The 27,854-nt window shown below is 48.9% G+C and overlaps 1 protein-coding gene across 2 annotated transcripts in view; it reads right to left on the bottom strand.

The window, feature by feature from the left end:
- LOC139273964 (tumor protein D52-like) overlaps positions 1-27,854 on the bottom strand; it is a 375,101-nt gene that overhangs the window by 288,114 nt on the left and 59,133 nt on the right. The window lies entirely within an intron of this gene.

Here is a 27,854-nt window from a genome sequence, read left to right as displayed (position 1 = left end):
GCGAGAGGGCTGGGTGGGGGGCGAGAGGGCTGGGTGGGGGGCGAGAGGGCTGGGTGTGGGGGCGAGAGGGCTGGGTGGGGGCGAGAGGGCTGGGTGGGGGGCGAGAGGGCTGGGTGGGGGGCGAGAGGGCTGGGTGGGGGGCGAGAGGGCTGGGTGGGGGGCGAGAGGGCTGGGTGGGGGGCGAGAGGGCTGGGTGGGGGGCGAGAGGGCTGGGTGGGGGGCGAGAGGGCTGGGTGGGGGGGCGAGAGGGCTGGGTGGGGGGCGAGAGGGCTGGGTGGGGGGCGAGAGGGCTGGGTGGGGGGCGAGAGGGCTGGGTGGGGGGCGAGAGGGCTGGGTGGGGGGCGAGAGGGCTGGGGGGCGAGAGGGCTGGGTGGGGGGCGAGAGGGCTGGGTGGGGGGCGAGAGGGCTGGGTGGGGGGCGAGAGGGCTGGGTGGGGGGCGAGAGGGCTGGGTGGGGGGCGAGAGGGCTGGGTGGGGGCGAGAGGGCTGGGTGGGGGCGAGAGGGCTGGGTGGGGGGCGAGAGGGCTGGGTGGGGGGCGAGAGGGCTGGGTGGGGGGCGAGAGGGCTGGGTGGGGGGGCGAGAGGGCTGGGTGGGGGGCGAGAGGGCTGGGTGGGGGGCGAGAGGGCTGGGTGGGGGGCGAGAGGGCTGGGTGGGGGGCGAGAGGGCTGGGTGGGGGCGAGAGGGCTGGGTGGGGGGGCGAGAGGGCTGGGTGGGGGGCGAGAGGGCTGGGTGGGGGGCGAGAGGGCTGGGTGGGGGGCGAGAGGGCTGGGTGGGGGGCGAGAGGGCTGGGTGGGGGGCGAGAGGGCTGGGTGGGGGCGAGAGGGCTGGGTGGGGGCGAGAGGGCTGGGTGGGGGCGAGAGGGCTGGGTGGGGGCGAGAGGGCTGGGTGGGGGCGAGAGGGCTGGGTGGGGGCGAGAGGGCTGGGTGGGGGCGAGAGGGCTGGGTGGGGGCGAGAGGGCTGGGTGGGGGCGAGAGGGCTGGGTGGGGGCGAGAGGGCTGGGTGGGGGCGAGAGGAGCTGGGTGGGGGCGAGAGAGATGGGTGGGGGCGAGAGGGATGGGTGGGGGCGAGAGAGATGGGTGGGGCGAGAGAGATGGGTGGGGGCGAGAGAGATGGGTGGGGGCGAGAGAGATGGGTGGGGCGAGAGAGATGGGTGGGGGCGAGAGAGATGGGTGGGGGCGAGAGAGATGGGTGGGGGCGAGAGAGATGGGTGGGGGCGAGAGAGATGGGTGGGGGCGAGAGAGATGGATGGGGGGCGAGAGAGATGGATGGGGGCGAGAGAGATGGATGGGGGCGAGAGAGATGGATGGGGGCGAGAGAGATGGATGGGGGCGAGAGAGATGGATGGGGGCGAGAGAGATGGATGGGGGCGAGAGAGATGGATGGGGGCGAGAGAGATGGATGGGGGCGAGAGAGATGGATGGGGGCGAGAGAGATCGAGCAAGAGCTGTGCTGGAGAGAGAAAGAGAGAGAGAGAGAAAGGCGGGGGGGGAGCCTGGAGAGAGAGAGAGAAAGGGGGGGGGAGCCTGGAGAGAGAGAGAGAGCGGGGGCAAGCCTGGAGAGAGAGAGAGAGAGAGAAAAAGGGGGGACAAGCCTGGAGGGAGCGAGCAAGAGCTGTGCTGGAGAGAGCGAGACACACAGACAGACATGTGGGGGGTGGGAGAGCGAGACACATGTGGGGGGGGTGGGGTTAGGGGAAATCGGCGGGGAGAGAGAAAACTCAGTGAACCGCAGTTTGGTCTGATCCAAGTGCTTTCTGCACGTTTGTCCATTTGAAAGTTTGACAACAAACACTCTATTCCCCTCCTTGGCTAACAGTGCCAGCAACCCATTTGGGACCATGACCGTAATTAAGAACAAAGAGTGTCATTAACCTCTATGTCACACGATACAGCCGCACGATCGTGGTAAGTTATGCCGGTGACACCGGTTTTCTACATGATCATTGAGATCCGGGTTGACTAAGGAGAGCCTGGTTTTGGGTGCTCTCTTCATTAGCTATTCTGCAGGGGGAACCCCGGGTCACGTGCGGTAGCGGAGCAGAATCAGAGATAACCGGGTCTGCAGGGAACTGTCCGTCATGCATTTCAAGCTCTGCTTGATGATTTGGACTGCCCGTTCCGTTTGACCATTGGATGCGGGCTTAAACGGCACAGACCCGACACGCTAGATGCCATTGCGGGTCATGAACTCGTTGAATTCCGAGCTGGTAAAACATGGTCCATTGTCAATAACAAGGACGTCGGGCAAGCCATGGATGGCGAACATGACCCGGAGGCTTTCAATGCTGACAGTGGACGTACATGACAACATTATTATACATTCAATCCATTTAGAGTAAGCATCCACTGCTACTAGGAACATCTTTCCTAAAAAAAAAAGGGGCCAGCGAAATCTATGTGGACCCTGGACCACGGTTTGGAGGCCCATGACCAGACTTAGAGGGGCCTCCCTTGGTGCATTGCTCAACTGTGAGAAGTGTTATATTGGTGTATGCATGACTCCAATTCAGAGTCAATGTCGGGCCACCAAACGTGCGACCTGGCGACAACCATCATAACTATGCCTGGGTGAGTATTGTGAAGGTCGCATATAAAAGTTTCCCTGCCTTTTTTTGGCAAAACTACACGATTCCCCCATAGGAGACAAACCGAATGGATGGACATTTCATCCTTGCGTCGGTGGAACAGCTTAATTTCGTCTTGTATTTCCCCTGGGAACCGTCGACCAGCTCCCATTGATGTCGCAGCTTTTTACCAGTGATAGCACATGGTCCTGGCTAGTCCAGGTCCTGATCTGGCGAGCCGTGACGGGTGACTCCTCGCTCTCAAAAGCATCCATTACAAGAAGCAAGTCTGCGAGTTGCGCCATTTCCACCCCGGTGGTGGGCAATGGTAGCCGACTGAGGGCCTCAGCACAGTTCTCAGTGGCGGATTAGTCATACGCAGATAACGTTAGTGCCCATCTTTGGATGCGGATGAAGCATTGGTGTTAATACCTTTGCTTTCTGAGAACAGCGAAATGAGTGGTTTTGAGCTCGAACCGGAGTGCAAATAGGTATTGGTGCATTTTCTTAACCCCGTATATGCATGCTAATGCTTCTTTTTCAACCATACTGTAGGCTCTTTCAGCCTTTGATAAGATTCTGGAAGCATATGCAACCGGTTGCAGTTTGCCTGACACATTGGCTTGCTGTAACACGCAACCGACCTCATACGAAGATGCATCACAAGCTAGTACTAACGTTTACATGGGTCATAAAGTAGAAGTAACTTGTTAGAACATAGCAGGTTTCTGGCCTTATTAAAGACAGTCTCTTGAGATTTACCCCAAACCCAGTCATCACCCTTGCGTAGCAATAAATGCAATGGTTCCAGCAAAGTGCTCAACCCCAGTAGAAAGTTACCAAAATAGTTGAGGAGTCCCAGGCACGAACGCAGCTCAGTCACATTCTGTGGTCTGGGCGCATTCTTGATGGCCTCTGTCTTGGAGTCCGTGGGTCTGATGCCGTCCGCCGCAATCTATCAAGAAATTCGACCTCTGGCGCCAGGAAAACACACTTGGAGCGTTTCAGCCCAAGTCCCACTCTGTCCAGTCGCTTGAGAACCTCTTCCAGGTTGTGCAAGTGTTCGGTGGTGTTGCGGCCGGTGATCAAGATGCGTCTTGAAACACCACGGTGCGCAGAACCAATTTCAGCAGACTCTCCATGTTCCTCTGGAAGATGGCCGCAGCCGAGCGAATCCCAAAAGGGGCATCTGAACAGTCCTCTGTGCGTGTTGATGCACGTCAAATTTTTTTGAAGGTTCAGCCAGCTCCTGTGTCATGTAAGCAAAGGTTAGATCCAGCTTGGTGAACGTCTTCCCCCCCCCCCGCTGCTAGTGTTGCAAACAGGTCATCCGCTTTAGGTAGTGGGTACTGGTCCTGTAACGAGTCTCGACTGATCGTTACCTTGTAGCCCCTGCAGATTCTGACCATCCCATCGCTTTTCAACACCGGAACAATTGGACTGGCCCACTCGTTGAACTCGACTGGCAATATGATTCCCTCTTGAAGTCTGTCCAGCTCGTATCATGTATGGAACCGCTCAGGCCTCGTGAATAACGGATCGTGCATCAGGGACTAGATGGATCTGCACTTTGGCGTCTGTAAAGTTGCCGATGCCTGGCTCGAATAACGATGGGAATTTGTTTAGCACTTGGGCACATGAGGCGTCATCTACCGAAGACAGTGCTTTGATGTCGTCCCAGTTCCATCGGATCTTTCCTAGCCAGCCTCTGCCATCGCCTGATACAATCCATAGTAGTAAATCATGCACAGCTCCATCATAAGATACCTTCACTGCCGCACTGCCAATGACTGGTATGAGCTCTTTGATGCAAGTGGGCAACTTGGTGTGGATCGGGCTTAGTTTTGGCCTTTATGCCTTGTTACCCCACAGTTTCTCAAAAGCCTTCTGGCTCATACTTGACTGACTCGCCCCAGTGTTCAATTCCATGGAAACTGGAATGCCGTTTAATTTGATTTTCAACATTATCAGAGGGCTTTAGGTGGTTAAAGTGTGTACCCCATATACTTCCTCTTCAGCCTTGGGTTGAGCGGCCTCTCCTGATCATTCAGCATGATCCACGCTGGATTGTTATCGTTTGCCTACTCTGCCACGTAGCGAGTCGCAGCACGTCTGCACATTCGCTGGAGGTGCCCCATTGTTCCACAGCCCTTGCACATGTAGTGCTTGAAGCGACATTGATGGGCTCGATGATTACCCCCGCAGCGTCAACATTGTGCTAATGGATTTGCATTCACGCCCCAAGGCGGACTCGGAGTTATCCTAGGTCTGGCCTCTGCAGGTGTGTAGGCCCTGCCATGTACAGTTCTGCCTGCTGAAGGCATTATTTTATGCACAGTACTTGCCAATGAGCTTCGATGTTGCAATGATATCTGTTTAGTGTTATCGTTCGTGGACATGAAAGCCTGGGCTATCGTGATGGTCTTGTTCAGATCCAGGGATTCGGCAGACAGCAGTTTGTGAAGAATGACCTCGTGGCTGATTCCAAGCACGAAAACGTCCCGCAACATTTCCCCCAAAAATCCAGCCAATATGCATGGTCCCGCAAGGTGCCTCAGATCAGCGACATAGCTCACGCCGTCCTGGCCCTCGGAGCGGTGGTGCGTATAAAAGCAATACCTGGCCATCAAGATGCTCTCCTTCGGTTTGAGGTGTTTCCGAACCAGCGTGCACAATTCTTCATATGTCTTCTCCGTTGGTCTCGTCGGTGCTGGCAGATTTTGGAGAGGCCATATATCGCGGACTCGCAAATGGTGAGAATCGCCCTGCGCTTGACCGCGGTTTCTTCCTTTTCCAGCTCGTTGGCCACAATGTACTGGTCAAGACGCTCAACGAAGGCTTCCCAATCATCACCCTCAACAAATCTCTCAAGAATACCAATGGCAGCCATAACCACGTGAAGGTTCGAGATCTGTTACTCATCGCCAATTGCTATGTTCAGAATAACTCCACAAGACTGTATATTGCAAGTTCAAACTGTTGTGACCTTGGTCTCTTTAATGTAATTCCAAAGTGAGGAAGCAGCATGGTAGACTGCCTTTTATACATAGAAAATAGGTGTAGGATTAGGCCATTCGGCCCTTCGAGCCTGCACCATCATTCAATAAGATCATGGCTGATCATTCACCTCAGTACCCCTTTCCTGCTTTCTCTCCTAACCCCTTAATCCCTTTAGCCGTAAGGGACACATCTAACTCCTTGAATATATCCAACAAACTGACATCAACAACTCTCTGCGGTAGGGAATTCCACAGGTTAACAACTCTCTGAGTGAAGAAGTTTCTCCTCATCTCAGTCCTAAATAGCTTACCCCTTAGCCTTAGACTGTGTCCCTTGGTTCTGGACTTCCCAAACATCGGGAACATTCTTCCTGTATCTAACCTGTCCAGTCCTGTCAGAATTTTATATGTTTCCATGAGATCCCCCCTCATCCTTCTAAACTCCAGTGAATAAAGGCCCAGTTGATCCAGTCTCTCCTCCTATGTCAGTCCAGCCATCCCTGGAATCAGTCTGGTGAACTTTCGTTGCACTCCCTCAACAGCAAGAATGTCCTTCCTCAGATTAGGAGACCAAAACTGAACAATATTCCAGGTGAGGCCTCAGCAAGGCCCTATACAACTGCAGTATGACCTCCTCCTGCTCCTATACTCAGAAATAGGATTTTTCATTTTCAGGTACTGCAATATATACGCCTGAGAGTATGCTCACAGGTTGATGGAGCTGTTGAGTTGGGAGCGGCTTAGCCAGTCATGTGATGGTCACAAGACTCAATAAAACCCCAGCCAGTTGGGTTCAGGAGATCCATGATAAGGCAGGTGGTTGTAAGCCTGGTAGATGAACTGATCATGTGTAGTGTGATTGTTAAACCTTTTGCAAATAAACCAAACTAGTTCTTGATAGCAATGTGTTGCTGTGAATTCTTAAAGAACCCATGAAGCAAATACAGTACAGGGACAATCACCAGTCTGGGCCGAGTTACCAACTCTTAGCTGGGATGCTGCAACTGGCCTCAGCAGTTATGAGCAAGGGGATCGGGAAAGGGAGGAAATCAGCTTGTGACCTCCCTGATGACCCCTGCTGGGAAATGTCTGGTGAGGCCTGGATGGAGTTCAGCTGCAATACACACGATGGTCAGAAAGCCTGCTGACTTGAGGAGCAAGAGAGCTGCTATCAATTGTCAAAAGTAAAAATTACTAGTGGCAAGTCTTACACATTGGTAATGTTTACATACTTAACACAATCCGTACACAATGCCTGCCCCATCTATGCTGGGGTAGAGTGGGGGTTGGGAAGAATACACTCGTACTGCAGTAAGGCACTTTGGCTGGTGGAGGCATACAGTTGGACTGGGGTAAGGCACTTTGGCTGACCCTTGCTGTCTTCTGGGGAGCTCTGTGCTTTAGGAAGTCAAAGTGGATCGAGTTACAACTTGGAAAGTCAGTGAGACCTTGGGATGGGTGGTTCCAGTTACACATTCCTGTGAAACTTCAGGGTGTGGCTTTTCCTCCAAGACCAATCATAGACAAAGGGTGGAGCATGTTGGCCATTTTTGCAGTACAAATAAGCACATCCATAATATCCCTGTTGCTGGACATCATACCCTCCAACTGATGACCAATCCCATGGGAGATCTGTTAGTTTTAAAAGAAATCCTTATAACGTACAATTGGACCTTTTATCATGCAAAGTTGAGTCCAAGTATTGATTGTGGTTCGGGCATTCTCCCAGTGCAGTCTGTTCCTAATTTAATGTTATTTAAATCAAATTATCCAATAATTTAGATTTTTTTAAGCACTGGATTCCGACTTGGTTGAGTTAGTTATATTGCTTAAATTAAATTAGAGCTTTATTTTGCACTAAAAATCTAAAATGACATGTTCAAAAGGTTAAAAATCAAAAGCGTTTCCTTTAAGCAAACAGATGATCCAAAACTTGAATCTTTATATAGATGCAGAGAGGTTATTTCCCCTGGCTGCAGAGTCTAGAACTAGGGGGCATAGTCTCAGGATAAGCGGTCAGCCTTTTAAGATTATGAGAAGTAATTTCTTCACTAAGCGGGATGTGAATCTTTGGCATTCTCTACCCGAAAGGTCAGCGAATGCTGAAATCACTGAATATATTCTAAACTGAGATGGACAGATTTTTGGATTCTAGGGGAATCAAAGGGCATAGGGATCCAGGGTGGGGGACCCCGAGTGGAGTTGGGAGTCAAAGATCAGTCATTGATCTTAATGAATGATGAAGCAGGCTCAAAAGGGCCATATGGCCTACTCCTGCTTGTCATTCTTGTGTTATGTTATGACGCCCAAGATATAATGTCTAGGATTAGCAATCATTCATGCTATCATACTAATGTCTACTAATTTATTTACATGCGTGACTTTTTAGATTGCTCAACGCTGGCAATTTTATTTGAAAATTGCCCAGGCTTGGCTCCAGCCACTGAGTGCTTTCTCCTGAATTCCCCACTGGCCTCAATTTTGTTTGGTCTCCTTGACACCATACTCCGGCAAATGCTGTTTTGATGTTGAAGGCAACTACTCAACTCTGGCGCTCAACACCTGTCCTTGTCTGGATCAAGATGGCTTGGAGTCTAGCAGTTCTGGTAAAATCCAAACTGCGGGATTAGCAGGTTATTGATGAGGTGGTGTCATTTGTGGAATTACTGATGACTCCTTCCATAACTTTACAGCTAACTGGGAGGACGAAGGTGGTTAAATTTGTCTGTGCTTGGTGGCCTACATTGGCTCACGGATAAGCAATGCTGATTCAGCAACACCTTGAGTTTCAAATTCTCATCCTGGTTTTCAAATCCCTCCATGGCCTCACCCCACACCATCTCTAGCCCGACAACCCTTGAATTTTGGCCTCTTGCGCAGCACCGATTTAAAAAAAAAAACAATCGCTCCACCAATGGCAAACATACCTTCAACAGCAGAGGCCCTAAGCTCTAATTCCCTCCCCAAAATCTCTCCGCCTCTCTTTCCTTTTTTAAGGCATCTCTTAAAACCTACCTCTTTGGCGCTGTTCGAATACCTCCTGAATGGCGCTGTCCTAATACTTCCTGAAAGACTTTGAGAGAAGGATGAACCATTCTTGGCTAACTAAAGGATTGTATCAAATTGAAAACAAAGGCACACAATGTTGCAAAGAGCCGTGGAAGACCAGAGGATTGGGAATTGTTTTAGAAACCAGCAAAGGACAACTAAAAAAATGATAAAGACAAAAGATAGCTTGAGAGTAAACTAGCAAGAAATATGACAGACAGTAAGAGCTTCTACAGGTATATAAAAAGGAAGCAAGTAGCTAAAGTAAATATTGATCCCTAGAGGATGAGACTAGGGAATTAATAATGGGTAACAGGGAAATGGCGGAGACTATGAACAAATATTTTGTATCGGTCTTCAAGGTAGAAGACACTAAAAACACAATCCCAATAACGGATATCAAGGAGCTGGGGGGGGGGGGGGGGGCACTTAAAATAATTATCACTAGAGATAAAGTACTAGGCAAACACTAATGGGACTAAAGGTGGACAAGTCCCCTGGACCTGATGGCCTGCATCCAAGGATCTTAAAAGAAGTGGCTGCAGAGATAGTGGATGCATTGGTTGTAATCTACCAAAATTCCCTGGATTCTGGAGAGGTCCCAGCGGAGTGGAAAACCGCAAATGTAACGCCCCTATTTAAGAAAGGAGGGAGTCAGAAAGCAGGAAACTATAGACCAGTTAGCCTAACATGTCATTGGGAAAATGCTGAAGTCCATCATTAAGGAAGTACAGGTAGTAGCAGGAAATTTAGAAAATTATAATGCAGTCAAGCAGAGTCAGCATGGTTTTACGAAAGGGATGTTTGACAAACTTGCTGGAGTGCTTTGATGTAACGGCAGGGTGGATAAAGCGGAACCAGTAGATATCATGTATTTGAATTTCCAGAAAGCATTCGATAAGGTGCCACATAAAAGGTTACTGCACAAGGTAAGAGCTCACAGGGTTGGGTTAATTAGTGTGGATAGAGGATTGGCTAACTAACAGAAAGTCGGGATAAATGGGTCATTTTCAGGTTGGCAAACTGTACATAGTGGGGGGTTACAGGGATCAGTGCTGGGGCCTCAACTATTTACAATTTATATTAAATGACTTGGATGAAGGGACCGAGTGTAACGTAGCCAAATTTGCTGGCGATACAAAGATTGGTGGGAAAGCAAGTTGTGAGGAGGATGCAAAGAATCTACAAAGGGATATAGATAGACTCAGTGAGTGGGCAAAAATTTGGCAGATGGACTATGATGTAGAAAATGTGAGGTTATCCACCTTGGTCTGAAAAATTTAAAAAAGCAAATTACTATTCATGGGCCCAAATTTCGCCAGCTGCCTAGAGCGGCGTAGTTAGGGGTGGCATGCCGACTTTTTGGGGCAAAAAGAAGCACCAAAAATGTACCTGGTAATTTGGCCACTCCCTCGTCGTTTGGTTCCATCGGCGTGGCGCTGCAGAACCTGCGGAGGGGCGGAGCTTCGGCCACGCTTGCTCAGTGCAGGCAGCAGGGGGACGGGGTTTGGGCTCAGCGTCTCGTGGACTGCCGGCAGAAGGACGCATGTCAGTTTGAGCGTGCACACATGCACATTTCCGTGCGCGCACATGTGCAGTGGAGCAGGAAGCTTGGCAATTAAAGGGAGAGCGTCCTCGGTATCATTGGCAATGGACCATATATAAAGGCAAGGTTAAAATAGTGACTTTTGTGTGGCTGAGGGAGTGGAAAGGAGTGCTGGATAGGTGGAAGGCGAGAACTGTGATTTTTGAACATTACCCGAGTGCAAGTCCAGTACACGAATGACGCAAGAGCGTGGATTAAGAACGAAGAATTTCCTCCATGAGGAAGTGGAGAAACTAGTGACTGTAATTGAGGAGAAATGGCTGGAACTGGATATCAGCAAGAATGGTCCGACAAAGGTTTCACCCAAGGAAATGAGAAGAAGATGGAACCTAGTTGCAGAAGAATACTCTGCAGGGGTGAATACCGCAAGATCTGGAAGCCAGTGCGAAAAGGGCAGGACGTTGGTCAAGTAGTGAGTGCAATATCTTCATCTTTAAATTGAATTGCAATTGAAAATGTGACCATCTGTATGTGTCCCACCCATCAGAAGCGCACCATGTGTGAAAATTAATAGAAGAAATTGGCCCACAACAAAAGGGAAAGACTTAGAACAGGAGGAAGTCCGCCAAATCTGCACCAACTGTCACCCCTGGAACAGAGAGTTGCTGCTTTGCTGAGTCGCACCGGCAGAAAAAGAAACAGCTCGGCACAAGCTGGACCCACATACGAGGGTGAGGGTGAGTCATTAAAATGCATAGCCGCCCTTCAAATCAACCTGCTGACTGGCCTGCTATGCGTCAGGCTACTCATGCCACCCATCCTGCCCCCTCCTGTGCTGCTAACCATTTGACTGTTCCGTTGTATTTTGCAGAAGACGACGACACTCCTCAACAGCCTGAAGATCCACCAGAAGATCCAGATGCGTGCGCTCCAGACCAAGGCAGTTGGGGGGGGGGGGAGGAGGGCTCCATGGAAATGTGCTCTCAGGAGAATGCCGACCATGATATGGATCAGTCCATAGTACAGGGCATCACACTGCCAGAAACCTCCATGAGCTCCTCAGCGCCATTCCATGGTTTCACACCTTCCGAGGTTGCGGGTCCCAGTGGCGGTGGTGAAATGCATGTTGGGACACCCACTCCCCCACCGTCCCAGCTTGCGCCTTGCACTGGAGGGGTGCCACGATGCAGGCCCACGACGAGGGGGGAAGGAGAAGCCGACCAGTCTCTCCTGAGATACCGCCCTCAGGAGAGGTTAATCAGGTTCGGTCATTGGGCGAGACCAATGCCCTTACAAGATCACTCATGGCGGCAGTCAGTGTGGTGCGATGAGGTAGCGACACTGTCGGGTGAAATTTCAGCACTGAGATGGGAACTGAGGGCGAGCATTTCAGAGAGTGTGCAAACGATGGCAGATGCCATGAGGGAGCTAGCTTTTGCAATAAGGGCACAAAGGCCGGATACTCAATTGCCAATCCCACTTCAATCCACGCACCAGACACCAGTGGGCCCCAACCCCCATCCCCCCCCCAACCCCCATCCCCCCCCCAACCCCCATCCCCCCCCCCCCCACCCCCCATCCCCCCCCCCCCCCCCACAACCCCCACCCCCCCCCCAACCCCACCCCCCCAACCCAACTCCACCCCCCCAACCCAACTCCACCCCCCCAACCCAACCCCCCCCCCCCCAACCCAACCCCCCCCCCCCAACCCAACCCCCCCCCCCCAACCCAACCCCCCCCCCCAACCCAACCCCCCCCCCATCACCACCGACCCTATGAGGAAGTGCACTTTCCCCGAGATGTGGGTGAGGGATGGGTGTAGTCTTTCTTTGCTGCTGTTGTTGTTGAAGTGCACTGTAAAATATCCAATAAAAGATATTTTGTATTAAAACTGAATCATGTTCCATTAGGACCACACAACATTTAGGGACAACTGTAAAAAGTAAAAATCCTTCACCCCTACAGTCATGCGTGCCTGCCGCCCCTAGCCCTGGCGGGAGGGCTAGCCGGTGCATTCTGCAGTCGGCAAGGTAGGACTGCTCTATTTTCAGTAGCTGATTTATCTTTCATTTATTTTTGATGTTGTGCAGCTGTTGTGCTAATGTTGTGAAGGTCTTTAGTGCTTTAGAATCCTTTAACTCGCCTCCCCCCCCAACCCCCTCCTCCTCCACCCTCCCACCCACCTAATCACTGGCTACCTGCACTGATTTCTGAAATGTAGGTAAGATTTTTCTGTGTCTACAAAAGTAGCCACATACACTGGCCTAAATTAGTTTGGAGTAACTTTCAGCTGGCCAAATTTGCTTCTATGGCCAAAAGAGGTGTAAAGTGGCTTATCACACCCGCTTTTGGAGAGAAAAAACTAAACTGGAAAAAATCTAACTAACTGACTTACACTGGAGCAAGTTAAATGGGGAAATTCACGATTTTTTAAGTTACTCCAAAAAAAAAGCTACTTACTCCAAAAAAAAATGGGGCAACTCCTGGGGAAATTTGAGCCCTAAATGGGGAGAGATTACAAAATGCTGCAGTTGAGTGTTCTGGGGATTCTTGTAAATGAAACACAAAATGTTACAGCAAGTAATCAGGAAGGCAAATGCAATGTTGGCCTTTATTGCAAGGGGGTTAGAGTATAAAAGCAGGGCATTGGTAAGACCCCACCTGGAGTACGGCTAACAATTTTGGTCTTCTTAATTAAGGAAGGATATACTTGCATTAGAGGCAGTTCAAAGAAGGTTCACAAGGTTGATTCCAGAAATGAAGGGTTGTCATATGAAGAAAGAAAGATTGAGCAGGTTGGGCCTATACTCATTGACGTTTAGAAGAATGAGAGGTGATCTTATTGAAACATACAAAATTCTTCAGGGTCTTGACAGGGTTGATGCAGAGAGGATGCTTCCCTGCATGGGGGAAATCTAGAACTAGGGGGCATAGTTTCAGAATAAGGATTTGTCCATTTAAGACAAAAATGACGAGGAATTTCTTCTCTGAGGGTCTTGAATCTTTGGTATTCTCTACCCCAGGGAGCTGTGGAGGCTGGGTCTTTGAATATATTTAAGATGGAGATACAAATTTTTGAGCAATAAGGGAGTCAAGGGTTATGGGGAGCGGGTGGGGAAGTAGAGTTGAGGCCAGGATCAGATCAGCCATGATTTTATTGAATGGCGGAGCAGGCTTGAGGGACCAAATGGCCTATTCCTGCTCCTATTTCTTATGTTCTTATGCAGCTCGGTGTCAAATCTTGTTTGATAACGCTCCTGTGAAATGCCTTGGGATGTTTTACTTGTTGAAAAGGCACTTTATAAATGTAAGTTGTTTGTGGAAAATTGCCCAGGTCGACATTGGCAGATAGATGCCAGCGTCATAACTGCACTGGAACAGCTAGGTTGGCAGTGGAATGTTGTCAGGATCCATAGCTTTCACTGTGTCCAATGCACTCAGCCGCTTATTGTTCCATCCAAAGAACCAAAATGGCTGGACACTGGCATCCACATGATGGTGGGGATCTCAGGAGGGAGCAGAGCGAGATTGTTCAGTTGCCACTTCTGACTGAAAACATTTGCAAACAGTCCAGCCTCATCATCTGTACTCACGTGCTGGGCTCTGCTATAGTTGAGCACTGTTAGTTGTTCGACTGTATACCTCCATTGTCGATTGGGATGTGGTAGGGTGGCAGAGTTTTGCTTGGATTTATTGGTTGCTAGATCACTTTGATCGGTCTATAGATTTCTGTTTTATTTGTTTAGCATGGAGTTCTGGCTTCACTAGGTTGGTTCGTCGTTTAAGACAAGACTTCTGCTGTTCCTGGCACACCCCTCTATATTCCACATTGAACCAGGGTTGTTTTGCTATTGATTGTGATAGGCGAGTGCAGGATATGCCTTTATAAAGTTGGATTACAGTGGTATACAACTGTGCTGCTCCCTTGTGTTGGTTTCTTCATCACCTGACAGGCCTAGTTTGGCAGATGTATCCTTTGGGACTGAACCAGTAAAAGGTACTACTGAGCCACATTTAAGTTCACCACCCTGCATGTGTTCTGTATCTTTGGTTCCCTGAAGTGGTGTTCAACATGGAAGAATAAAGATTAGCATTCGGTGATCACCACCAGGAAGTTTCCTTGACTTTGTTTGACTTCATGGGGTCCACGAGTACATGCTGGAGAATCACAGGGCCAATCCCATCTAACCGTTTATCACTGTACCCTCTCTGGTAGGTCTATCCTGCCAGTGGGACAGGACATACCCAAAACAGTTATGGGGCATCTACAATGTTGGCTGATAGATAGGATTAGGAGAATGGTCATCGGGAGGGGGGGGGGGGGGGGGCGGGGGAGAAGGGGCGTGCTTGACTCATACATGGAACAGCCATCCAACATGGTCACTAGATCCAGATGTTAGTAAGGATTTTGCATGGTTGAGAATGTCGGAGCTTTGTCCTTATCCAATGGCCGGAATTTTCCCACTGCCAGGCGGGTCAGAAGTAAAAGTCACAGAAAATGGGAGCGCATCGGGAACACACTGTCATCCTGCCTTTAACTCGAGCGCGGTTGCCAGTGTGCTACCGACCCGAACGGCAGAGGTGGGCAACCTAATTAATCTCACTAAAACCTTGTTTCGAGACCCTGAAGAGAGATTTTAAGCAGACGTTTTGAATTTCACTGGATGACCACAGGTATCAGGCAGCTCGGGTACCACGCCCATTAACCTGAGGCAGAAGCTCAGTGACCAGGGTAATTAATGCACAGCATGGAAATCCCAATAAATACTCCCGCGAGACATTATTTGCCCAAGAGAAAGGCTCTTGTGGACTCCAATTTGAGCACATATATGGACGCATTTAGTTGTAACACTTAAAACTCTGATTGGGCCCCCTTGATGACAAGTCCTGATTTCTCCTCCAAGCGGATCAGACACAAGCGGCAGTTTCTCTTTGCAAACTGTAATTCAAGCCATTCTGACTGCCAACTCCAGACAAAACATTGCTCACTTAGAACAGACAGGGCTCACTCTCACAGGTGAAGACCTTCTCCCACCCTCCAAAGAGGTTCCTGTCCCCACCACCCAAGTTCCTGACCACCTTCCCCCATCTCCAAACTGTCTCCTTCTCCCCCTGCCCACGTTCCTCCCCTACAGATTCATGACCTTCTCCACCCCAACAAGTTCCTGACCATCACCCTCCTCCCCCAACCCCCACCACAGATGGGACATTGTGTGTGGGTCACAGATTGTTAACAGGTTGATTGGGTATGAAGTGACTAGTGACCATGTTGTGACTTCCTGATTTCGTCTTGTCTTACCATCTGGATCACGTTCTCACTCTCAACCCCTACTTTAGAACTGAATTATGTTCTTCCGCCATCCCCACTGTGCTCTCTTTACCCTACCCCCACCAAATTCCTGATCTCCCCTCTCCACCCCCTCCAATTCCCGATCTTCACCACCCCCCCCCCACCTCTCCCTCCAAGCTTCTCCCAGGCCTTGCTCAGAAGGACCAGAAAATGTCCTTTTATATAATCACTGTGCATATATAGGTGTCTAGAGTTTGTAAGTCTTTTCTGCAAACTCGGAAGCCACTCTCACGACATTGCTACTATCACAATCGACAGATTGCTCTTCTGATCTCATGGGAGCTGTCTATAATGTCTCACCTTGGTCCTCAGAATCAGACCAGGATGAGCCTCAACACCAGTACGAGCACCAACAACCTTCTCCTCAATGATTTGATGCTCTGCAGGACAGAGGGCACCAGCGCAGGGCTGCACCGCGCCAGAGGCAATACCCCCAACACAGGGTATACAGGCAGAGGATGAGCTTCCTCAACATGGTTGAAAAGCACTGCCAAAGGAAGCTCGGGCTATCACACCAGGTTATCGCTGAGATTTGCAAGACCTGCAGCCCAGAGGAGCTGGTGAACACGCCTTGCCAGTAGCTGTCAGTCACCATTGTCCGCAACTTCTTCGCCTTTGGCTCATTCGAGATCTGCAGAATCTCGCAGTTGCCGTTCTGTGCCAGTACACCCTCCCTCAGCTCTTCGCACCGCCAAACACACTTACCGGCTGGCTGCCTCGAGACAAGGGCTATCCACTGAAGATGTGGTCATGACACCCTTCAGGAGGCCAAGCAATGAGACTCGGGAGCGCTATAATGAAAGCCACATGTCCACCAGTTGCGTCATAGAGCAAACAATAAACATGCTGAAGATATGCTTCAGAAGAAGCCCTTCAGCACGCACCAGCCAGCGTCCCAGAATCGTCGGCCTTTGGTGCAGTAATGAGGATTACAGCTGCATGAGGGGCATGGTGTAGAGCGCACACCCTCTTCAGAGGAGGAGGATGAGGAGCAGCAGCATCAGCTGGAAGAGGAGAAGCAAGAGGAACTGGAGTTCCAGATGCCAGCACCAGAGCACATTATTGCCCATGAGGCTAGGGATGACCTCATGGCAGCCAGATTTACTTAATTTCCTTAATTATCCCCATATGGCTGCCATATGCTGCATCAGGTTCTCTCCACTGCCCACCCCACCCCACCCACCCCTCCCCCACATCCTCATCAACACCATAAAGCATCCCTAAATTCACCAATCCATTCCTTTCACACTGATCCCCATTGCTGGAGGCAACATTGGGTCTCACTATTCACACCAACTCACTAAGCCACTTCCAAAGTAGCAGACAAAAATGGCAATTAGCAGAGAGTGGTGAAAATAAAGAGTTTTGTATGTGTCATAGCATTGACGGAATGTTAACAATAACACTTCTTTAAATACCCATATGCTTACCCTTGTGCATCTACTTCTGTGGCATTTTTCATTTGGCATGCTCATATGAGGTGCAACCCCTGTAGCTTCAGCAGAGGTAGGGGCAGCCTGCTCACTTCCCTGCTGCAACTGCGTAGACACGTTTGGCGGACATTCTCTGGGTTTTGTAGCTTGTGATGGCCCCGCCAAAATCTGCTGCTCCTGCAACTATGCAGGGGCAGTCTTGGCCATTGTGATTTGAGGAAGCACTTTGCTGCACAGCAGCGGGGCCATGTGAACCCACATCTACATTTACATCCCTCCTTGAGGAAGTTTACAAGCTTCTGCCATCTGCTCTCCATGGATAGCATGTGCTCATGTGAGTAGCTGTTCCATGCAGGTGGCCATTCGTTGCATGGAAGAGCATACCATCGCCATCGCCTGCAAAATGGTGGTGCTCATGTTGGAGATGGACTCATTCATTCTCTGTACATTTGCATACATGGCGGCCGATAAACCTGAGAGAGCCATCTGCACTTCTTCTTGTACCTCCAAGATCACCCTCTTTCCCCATGGCCCTTCAAGACTCAACATCTGCATGCATCTGAGCAGAGCTGGCAGGGTTCTGCACCCTCCGACGAGAAGGCTCCACCGCTGTCCCCGTCTCCATTATCTGCTCTTGCTTACTTGTGACTGGTGAGACACTAGGTGACAACACTACTCTATCTCGCATAGGACCCACTGAGGTGTGTGTATCTGCAGTGGTGCTGGGAGCACTTGGGTCTGGTGACTGTGCACCCTCAGAGGCTGGAGGCTCTTGATGGATCTGTAGAAGAGTAGAATAAAGAGATGATTTAGAGATCATGTTAAGGATGGGTAACTATATCATTATGCACATAACAAACATTCACTGGCTGCTGACATTAACACCATATATGAGTGGCTGCTGTGTGCCATATGGGTGTATGAGATGTAATTCTGTCATCAGGTTGCCGAGAGGTCCCACTCTCACTGTCTCCCACTGCCAGCAGCTCCGTGACTCGAGACCTGCAGGGCAACCTCCTCTGCAGTAGCTAAAGTGGAGAAGGATGGAGGGCCACTTCCGGTACCCACCCCCCCACCCATCACTGCTGTTGTGCACTCATTTCTCCTGCAAAGAGGGAAAGAGAAGTTTGAGTGAGTGATGGCATGAGTGCAAGGAATGGTGGGTTACATCTGCAGAGGGTGACTATGAGGAGTCTGGTGCCAATGCCAAATGGCTTTGTGTGGTATAACTTGGTATGATTGCATTACGCTGAGGGAGAGTATGAAGGGTGGGGAGTCAGAGGGGGATGTGAGTATGTACATAGAGAAAGGGGGATGGGTGGACATTCAAGGCATGTTGGTGTGAGTGATGATGTGCAAGAGCAGGCTTGGGAAGGCAGAGTAATGGGGATGTGGTGATAGGCGCAGCAGGGTGAATGAGAGTTGGCCTTTGCTCTCGCCTTTCCTGAACTTGAGATCATTGAATCACTTGCAGGTTCACCTCACCATATTCCTGCTGGTTACCTACTCAGCTATTTGGAACCAGGCTCTTTTGGTCTCTTAGAGAGGTCTCTTCCGTCCATCAGCAGGGAAAAGGACCTTCCTGCATGCTCTGACTCCTCCACAAGAATATGTAGGGAGTCATAGAAACATAGAAAATAGGTGCAGGAGTAGGCCATTCGGCCCTTCTAGCCTGCACCGCCATTCAATGAGTTCATGGCTGAACATTCAACTTCAGTACCCCATTCCTGCTTTCTCGCCATACCCCTTGATCCCCCTAGTAGTAAGGACCTCATCTAACTCCTTTTTGAATATATTTAGTGAATTGGCCTCAACAACTTTCTGTGGTAGAGAATTCCACATGTTCACCACTCTCTGGGTGAAGAAGTTCCTCCGCATCTCGGTCCTAAATGGCTTACCCCTTATCCTCAGACTGTGACCCCTGGTTCTGGACTTCCCCAACATTGGGAACATTCTTCCTGCATCTAACCTGTCTAACCCCGTCAGAATTTTAAATGTTTCTATGAGGTCCCCTCTCATTCTTCTGAACTCCAGTGAATACAAGCCCAGTTGATCCAGTCTTTCTTGATGTGTCAGTCCCGCCATCCCGGGAATCAGTCTGGTGAACCTTCGCTGCACTCCCTCAATAGCAAGAATGTCCTTCCTCAGGTTAGGAGACCAAAACTGTACACAATACTCCAGGTGTGGCCTCACCAATGCCCTGTACAACTGTAGCAACACCTCCCTGCCCCTGCACTCAAATCCCCTTGCTATGAAGGCCAACATGCCATTTGCTTTCTTAACCGCCTGCTGCACCTGCATGCCAACCTTCAATGACTGATGTACCACGACACCCAGGTCTCTTTGCACCTCCCCTTTTCCTAATCTGTCACCATTCAGATAATAGTCTGTCTCTCTGTTTTTACCACCAAAGTGGATAACTTCACATTTATCCACATTATACTTCATCTGCCATGCATTTGCCCACTCACCGAAACCTTTCCAAGTCGCTCTGCAGCCTCACAGCATCCTCCTCGCAGCTCACACTGTCACCCAACTTAGTGTCATCCGCAAATTTAGAGATGCTACATTTAATCCCCTCATCTAAATCATTAATGTACAGTGTAAACAGCTGGGGCCCCAGCACAGAACCTTGCGGTACCCCACTAGTCACTGCCTGCCATTCTGAAAAGTACCCATTTACTCCTACTCTTTGCTTCCTGTCTGACAACCAGTTCTCAATCCATGTCAGCACACTACCCCCAATCCCATGTGCTCTAACTTTGCACATCAATCTCTTGTGTGAGACCTTGTCGAACGCCTTCTGAAAGTCCAAATATACCACATCAACTGGTTCTCCCTTGTCCACTCTACTGGAAACATCCTCAAAAAATTCCAGAAGATTTGTCAAGCATGATTTCCCTTTCACAAATCCATGCTGACTTGGACCTATCATGTCACCTCTTTCCAAATGCACTGCTATGACATCCTTAATAATTGATTCCATCATTTTACCCACTACCGATGTCAGGCTGACCGGTCTATAATTCCCTGTTTTCTCTCTCCCTCCTTTTTTAAAAAAAGGGGGTTACATTGGCTACCCTCCACTCGATAGGAACTGATCCAGAGTCAATGGAATGTTGGAAAATGACTGTCAATGCATCCACTATTTCCAAGGCCACCTCCTTAAGTACTCTGGGATGCAGTCCATCAGGCCCTGGGGATTTATCGGCCTTCAATCCCATCAATTTCCCCAACACAATTTCCCGGCTAATAAGGATTTCCCTCAGTTCCTCCTCCTTACTAGACCCCCCGACCCCTTTTATAACCGGAAGGTTGTTCGTGTCCTCCTTCGTGAATACCGAACCAAAGTACTTGTTCAATTGGTCCGCCATTTCTTTGTTCCCCGTTATGACTTCCCTTGATTCTGACTGCAGGGGACCTACGTTTGTCTTTACTAACCTTTTTCTCTTTACATATCTATAGAAACTTTTGCAATCCGTCTTAATGTTCCCTGCAAGCTTCTTCTCATACTCCATTTTCCCTGCCCTAATCAAACCCTTTGTCCTCCTCTGCTGAGTTCTAAATTTCTCCCAGTCCCCAGGTTCGCTGCTATTTCTGGCCAATTTGTATGCCACTTCCTTGGCTTTAATACTATCCCTGATTTCCCTTGATAGCCACGGTTGAGCCACCTTCCCTTTTTTATTTTTATGCCAGACAGGAATGTACAATTGTTGTAGTTCATCCATGCGGTCTCTAAATGTCTGCCATTGCCCATCCACAGTCAACCCCTTAAGTATCATTCGCCAATCCATCCCAGCCAATTCACGCCTCATACCATCAAAGTTAGCCTTCTTTAAGTTCTGGACCATGGTCTCTGAATTAACTGTTTTATTCTCCATCCTAATGCAGAATTCCACTATATTATGGTCACTCTTCCCCAAGGGGCCTCGCACAACGAGATTGCTAATTAATCCTCTCTCATTACACAACACCCAGTCTAAGATGGCCTCCCCCCTAGTTGGTTCCTCGACATATTGGTCTAACCTGGATGTAGCCCTCCGTTTTTGAGGTCATGTTTTGAAGTGAGTGCAATATTATCCTGCAATACCCTCCCTGCACACTCCTAGATGAACCTTTAAATGTGATGTGGCCAAGACTATTAATTATCGCTGGAAGTCATCGATGACGTTATCATGATGATGATGATGATGACAACCCGCACCATTTAATAGTGTTGGGAATTGCGCATGTCTGCCTTAATAGGCTCCATTAACTGAAAGTCGCTCTGAGGAGCGGGATCATAAGAACAACGTGGTTCCGACCCAACCACATGGCCCGACTCAGTAAGGAAAATTCCGGCCAACTCCTAGCTCATTGCTTATGGGTCCTTCTGATATTTCTCATGACTATTTAAGAACACAAGAACATAGGAAATAGGAGCAGGAGTAGGCCTTACAGGCCCTTGAACCTGTTCCACCATTCAATATCATGGATGATCGTTGATCTCAATTCCGCTTTCCCGCTCGATCTCTGTATCCCGATTCCCCTAGACTCCAAAAATCTATCTCAGCCTTGAATATATTCAGAGACTCAGCATCCACAGCCCTCTGGGGCAGAGCATTCCAAAGATTTACAACTTAGTGAATAAATTCCTCCTCATCTGTCTTAAATGGCCTACCCCTTATCCAGAGACTGTGCCCCCTAGTTCTACCCACTCCAGCCAGGGGAAACAACCTCTCAACATCTACCCTATCAATCCCCTTCAGAATCTTATGTTTCAATGAGATCACCTCTCATTCTTCTAAACCCCAGAGAGTATAGGCCCATTCTACATATAATCGCTCAGCATAAGACAGACCTCTCATCCCAGGAATCAATCTAGTGAACCTCTGTTGTACCACCTCCAAGGTAAGTATTTCCTTCCTTAAATAAGGAGGCCAAAACTGTGCATTACTCCAGGTGTGGTCTCACCAAGGCCCTGTAAAATTGTAGCAAGACTTCCTTACTCTTATACTCCAATCCCCTTGCAATAAAAAGGACAACATACCATTTGCCTTCCTTATTGCTTGCTGTAACTGCATGCTAGCTTTCTGTGTTTCTTGCACAAGGACACCCAAATCTCTCTGAACAGCAACATTTAAGTTTCTCACCATAAAAAATATTCTGTTTTTCTATTCTTCCCACTAAAGTGAATAACCTCACATTTCCTTACATTATATTCCATCTCTCACCTTACTGCCCATTCACTTAGTCTATTTGTATCCTTTGCAGATGCTTTGGGCTGGATCATCAGTCTTCTCTGCTCCTTCTTTCGCCCCGGAGCAGCAGCAATGGCGGCATGGAGGCGTCTTGCCGGGCGGTCAGCCTCCAGTGTCCCGCAGCGATCCTTGGTCCAGTTTTGCAGCACCGCCCAGAAGAGCTGCACCCGGTGTGTAACGCCTCTGGTTGCGACACCAGCGCGAGTTTTGAATAATGGCAAGCACCATTAGCCTTGCCGTTATTGGCATCAAATTCTGGCCCATGATCATTTTATCATTTTGTCCTGAATTAGTATGGTTGCCTTAGTGGAATATGAAATGTTGCTGCTTTGCTGGTATGCTTGAAGTCTAAAATAAACATTACATATATTTATTCCAAAATCTATGTGTAACCATGTCTAATTCAGTATGCCTGAACCCAAATTATATCTGGGGACAAATGGCTGACACAGTAATATCCTGGGGCTGTGATGACGGACATCTAAAAGCCACAACCATATTCCTGTGCGTCAGGCATGACTCCAGCCACTGAAGGGTTTTCACTTTGACCTGCATTGAGCTCAATTTTGCTTGAGCTCCTTGTTGCTGTACTCAGAGGAGTGCCGCCTTGATATTGAAGGCAATGACTCACCTTTTGGGATTCAGCTCTGGCGTCCATGTCTGGATAAAGGCTATGTTGTGCTGAGTGGTTCTGGAGAAACCAAACTGATCAGGTTATCGCCAAGTAGGTGTTGCTTGATGGCATTATAAAAGGCTCCTTCCATCACTTTACTGATGATTCGGAAGAGGCTGATAGTGCAATAGTTGGCCAGGTTAGATTTATCGAAGTTTACAGAACACACCTAAAAATGGACAATCCCTGAACCTGGCAGGAGAGGCTAGAGTTGCCCATAATATTGGGCCGAGGGCTTCATTAACGTTGAATCAGTGAACTGTGGACATCCCCAGGCAACTCGCCAGAGAAAAGAGAACTCGAAGATCGGGCTGCTGCAATGGCAGCAGATAGGGAGGGAGAGCTATTGGGAAGAGAAGCGAATGGGAAGGGAGTGATCGGGAGGCAGGGCGATTGTGAGGGAGGGTAGCAGTGATTGGGAAGGGTGGGTAGCAGTCGGTGGTGATCAGGAGAGTAGAAGCTGGTGTCTTCACTGTACTGGAACAGTTTGGCTAGGAGAGCAGCTAGTTCTGGCGCACAGTTCTTCAGTACTACACCTGGGATGTTGCCAGGGCCCCATAATCTTTGATGTGTTCAGTGCACTCAGCCATTTCTTAATGTCATGTGTTGAGAAATGAATTGGCTGGACATTGCCATCTGTAATGATGAGGACCATGGCAGGAAGCCCAGTAGGATCATCCACTCAGCACTTTTGGCTGAAAACACTCCCACGTTGACTCTTGCACTCATGGTGAGCTCCCCTATGGTCGATCATGGAAATCTTCACGTTAGTTGCATGATTCTCTCTCACCATTCTCGACTGGATGTCTTAGTGTTGCTCGTGGGTTGGAAGCATAGGGCAGTACAAGTGTTGAAAATCTGAGTCCCAACCTGGACCCATCTCCAACCTGCCTACTTTCGGTTTTAACAGAGGCGGGATAGGTGCAAGCAGCCAATAGCCAATAGCCAATCCGCTGCCAGGAGGCGGGATGTCTATTTAAATATAATAATGAGGCTGGAAGCCTCGGATTTAACCTCCATTTTGAATTTGAATTTAGCTGGTTGGGTTTTGCAAGCCTCGTGAAACCCGCCAGCAAATGCAAAGCAAGGACTGCTGGATACAGGGTGCGAGTGCCTTTACACTTACATAGAAACACAGAAAATAGCCAACCCGCCTCCTGACAGCGGATTGGCTATTTGGCCCTTCGAGTCTGCACCACTATTCAATATGATCATGGCTGATCCTCTATCTTAACACCATATTGCTGCTTTTTCCCCATACCCCTTGATGCTAACTTTGAAGGTATGAGGCATGAATTGGCTGGGATGGATTGGCAAATGATACTTAAGGGGTTGACTGTGGATGGGCAATGGCAGACATTTAGAGACCGCATGGATGAACTACAACAATTGTACATTCCTGTCTGGCATAAAAATAAAAAAGGGAAGGTGGCTCAACCGTGGCTATCAAGGGAAATCAGGGATAGTATTAAAGCCAAGGAAGTGGCATACAAATTGGCCAGAAATAGCAGCGAACCTGGGGACTGGGAGAAATTTAGAACTCAGCAGAGGAGGACAAAGGGTTTGATTAGGGCAGGGAAAATGGAGTACGAGAAGAAGCTTGCAGGGAACATTAAGACGGATTGCAAAAGTTTCTATAGATATGTAAAGAGAAAAAGGTTAGTAAAGACAAACGTAGGTCCCCTGCAGTCAGAATCAAGGGAAGTCATAACGGGGAACAAAGAAATGGCGGACCAATTGAACAAGTACTTTGGTTCGGTATTCACGAAGGAGGACACGAACAACCTTCCAGTTATAAAAGGGGTCGGGGGGTCTAGTAAGGAGGAGGAACTGAGGGAAATCCTTATTAGCCGGGAAATTGTGTTGGGGAAATTGATGGGATTGAAGGCCGATAAATCCCCAGGGCCTGATGGACTGCATCCCAGAGTACTTAAGGAGGTGGCCTTGGAAATAGTGGATGCATTGACAGTCATTTTCCAACATTCCATTGACTCTGGATCAGTTCCTATCGAGTGGAGGGTAGCCAATGTAACCCCACTTTTTAAAAAAAGGAGGGAGAGAAAACAGGGAATTATAGACCGGTCAGCCTGACATCGGTAGTGGGTAAAATGATGGAATCAATTATTAAGGATGTCATAGCAGTGCATTTGGAAAGAGGTGACATGATAGGTCCAAGTCAGCATGGATTTGTGAAAGGGAAATCATGCTTGACAAATCTTCTGGAATTTTTTTGAGGATGTTTCCAGTAGAGTGGACAAGGGAGAACCAGTTGATGTGGTATATTTGGACTTTCAGAAGGCGTTCAACAAGGTCCCACACAAGAGATTGATGTGCAAAGTTAGAGCACATGGGATTGGGGGTAGTGTACTGACATGGATTGAGAACTGGTTGTCAGACAGGAAGCAAAGAGTAGGAGTAAATGGGTACTTTTCAGAATGGCAGGCAGTGACTAGTGGGGTACCGCAAGGTTCTGTGCTGGGGCCCCAGCTGTTTACACTGTACATTAATGATTTAGATGAGGGGATTAAATGTAGTATCTCCAAATTTGCAGATGACACTAAGTTGGGTGGCAGTGTGAGCTGCGAGGAGGATGCTGTGAGGCTGCAGAGCGACTTGGATAGGTTAGGTGAGTGGGCAAATGCATGGCAGATGAAGTATAATGTGGATAAATGTGAGGTTATCCACTTTGGTGGTAAAAACAGAGAGACAGACTATTATCTGAATGGTGACAGATTAGGAAAAGGGGAGGTGCAAAGAGACCTGGGTGTCATGGTACATCAGTCATTGAAGGTTGGCATGCAGGTGCAGCAGGCGGTTTTAAGAAAGCAAATGGCATGTTGGCCTTCATAGCAAGGGGATTTGAGTACAGGGGCAGGGAGGTGTTGCTGCAGTTGTACAGGGCATTGGTGAGGCCACACCTGGAGTATTGTGTACAGTTTTGGTCTCCTAACCTGAGGAAGGACATTCTGGCTATTGAGGGAGTGCAGCGAAGGTTCACCAGACTGATTCCCGGGATGGCGGGACTGACCTATCAAGAAAGACTGGATCAACTGGGCTTGTATTCACTGGAGTTCAGAAGAATGAGAGGGGACCTCATAGAAACATTTAAAATTCTGACGGGGTTAGACAGGTTAGATGCAGGAAGAATGTTCCCAATGTTGGGGAAGTCCAGAACCAGAGGTCACAGTCTAAGGATAAGGGGTAAGCCATTTAGGACCGAGATGCAGAGGAACTTCTTCACCCAGAGAGTGGTGAACCTGTGGAATTCTCTACCACAGAAAGTTGTTGAGGCCAATTCACTAAATATATTCAAAAAGGAGTTAGATGAGGTCCTTACTACTAGGGGGATCAAGGGATATGGCGAGAAAGCAGGAATGGGGTACTGAAGTTGAATGTTCAGCCATGAACTCATTGAATGGCGGTGCAGGCTAGAAGGGCCGAATGGCCTACTCCTGCACCTATTTTCTATGTTTCTATGTTTCTATGATGCCTTTTGTTTCTAGAAATCTATCTATCTATCTCTCTCAAATATATTCAGTGACTTGGTCTCCACAGCCTTCTGTGGTAGAGAATTCCACAGGTTCACCACCCTCAGTGAAAAAATTTCTCCTCATCTCAGTCCTAAATTTCCTACCCCATATCCTGAGACTGTAACCCCTTGTTTGAGACTTCCCAGCCAGGGGAGGGGGGAAATCCTGGATCCAGGGTCCACGCCCTACACATGCCACCATGTTCAGAGACCCCCTTCAATTAGGCTTTCCCCCTTGTTCTTACGGCTCTCCGTGCTGTTCCCAGCCCCTGATCTGACCCCCTTTACCCAGCTGCTCCTTGGCACCCAATGTGTCAATTGTAACTCGGTGCATAGCATCCTCACCTTGAGTCAGAAGGTTGTGGGTTCAAGTCCTACTCCAGAGACTCAAGTACATAAATCTAGATTGACACTCCAGTGCAGTGCTGAGGGAGTGCTGCACTGTCAGAGGTGCTGTCTTTCGGATGAGATGTTAAATCGACTGAGACGTGCTCTCTCAGGTGGACATAAAAAAATCCCATGGCACTATTTTGAATAAGAGCAGGGGAGTTAGCCTGGCCAATAGGGTGTCCTGGCCAATATTTTCCCTCAATTAACGTAACAAAAACAGATTATCTGGTCATTATCACATTGCTGTTTGTGGGAGCTTGCTCTGCACAAATTGGCTGCCATGTTTCCCACATTACAACAGTGACTACATTCCAAAAAGTACAAATCTTCTGAAATTTTTTTGAGGATATAACTATTAGAGTGGACAAGAGAGAATCAGTAGATGTGGTGTATTTAGACTTTCAAAAGGCTTTTGACAAGGTCCCACACGAGAGATTGGTGTGCAAAATCAAAGCACAGACGGGGGTAATATACTGACGTGGATAGAGAACGGATTGGCAGATAGGAAGCAGAGAGTCGGGATAAATGGGTCCTTTTCAGAATGGCAGTCAGTTACTAGTGAAGTGCCGCAGGGCTCAGTGCTGGGACCCCAGCTCTTTACAATATACATCAATGATTTGGATGAAGGAATTAAGTGTAATATCTCCAAGTTTGCAGGTGACACTAAACTGGGTGGCAATGTGAGCTGTGAGGGGGATGCTAGGAAGCTGCAGGGTGACTTGGACAGGTTAGGTGAGTGAGCAAATGCATGGCACATGTAGTACAATCTGGATAAATGTGATGTTATCCACTTTGGGGGTAAAAACGTGAAGACAGAATATTATCTCAATGGCAGCAGATTAGGAAAAGGAGAGGTGCAACGAGACCTGGGTGTCATGGTTCATCAGTCATTGAAAGTTGACATACAGGGTACAGCAGGCGGTGAAGGCAGCAAATGTTATATTGGCCTTCAGAGCTAGGGGATTTGAGTATAGGAGCAGGGAGGTCTTACTGCAGTTGTACAGGGCCTTGGTGAGGCCTCACCTGGAATAGTGTGTTTAATTTTGGTTTCCTAATCTGAGGAAGGACATACTTGCTATTGAG

This window comes from Pristiophorus japonicus, chromosome 1 (assembly GCF_044704955.1).
Source record: "Pristiophorus japonicus isolate sPriJap1 chromosome 1, sPriJap1.hap1, whole genome shotgun sequence".
Lineage (NCBI taxonomy): Eukaryota > Metazoa > Chordata > Chondrichthyes > Pristiophoridae > Pristiophorus > Pristiophorus japonicus.
Note: the sequence above shows the minus strand (reverse complement) of the source record. Positions and strands in the feature narration are given on the sequence as shown.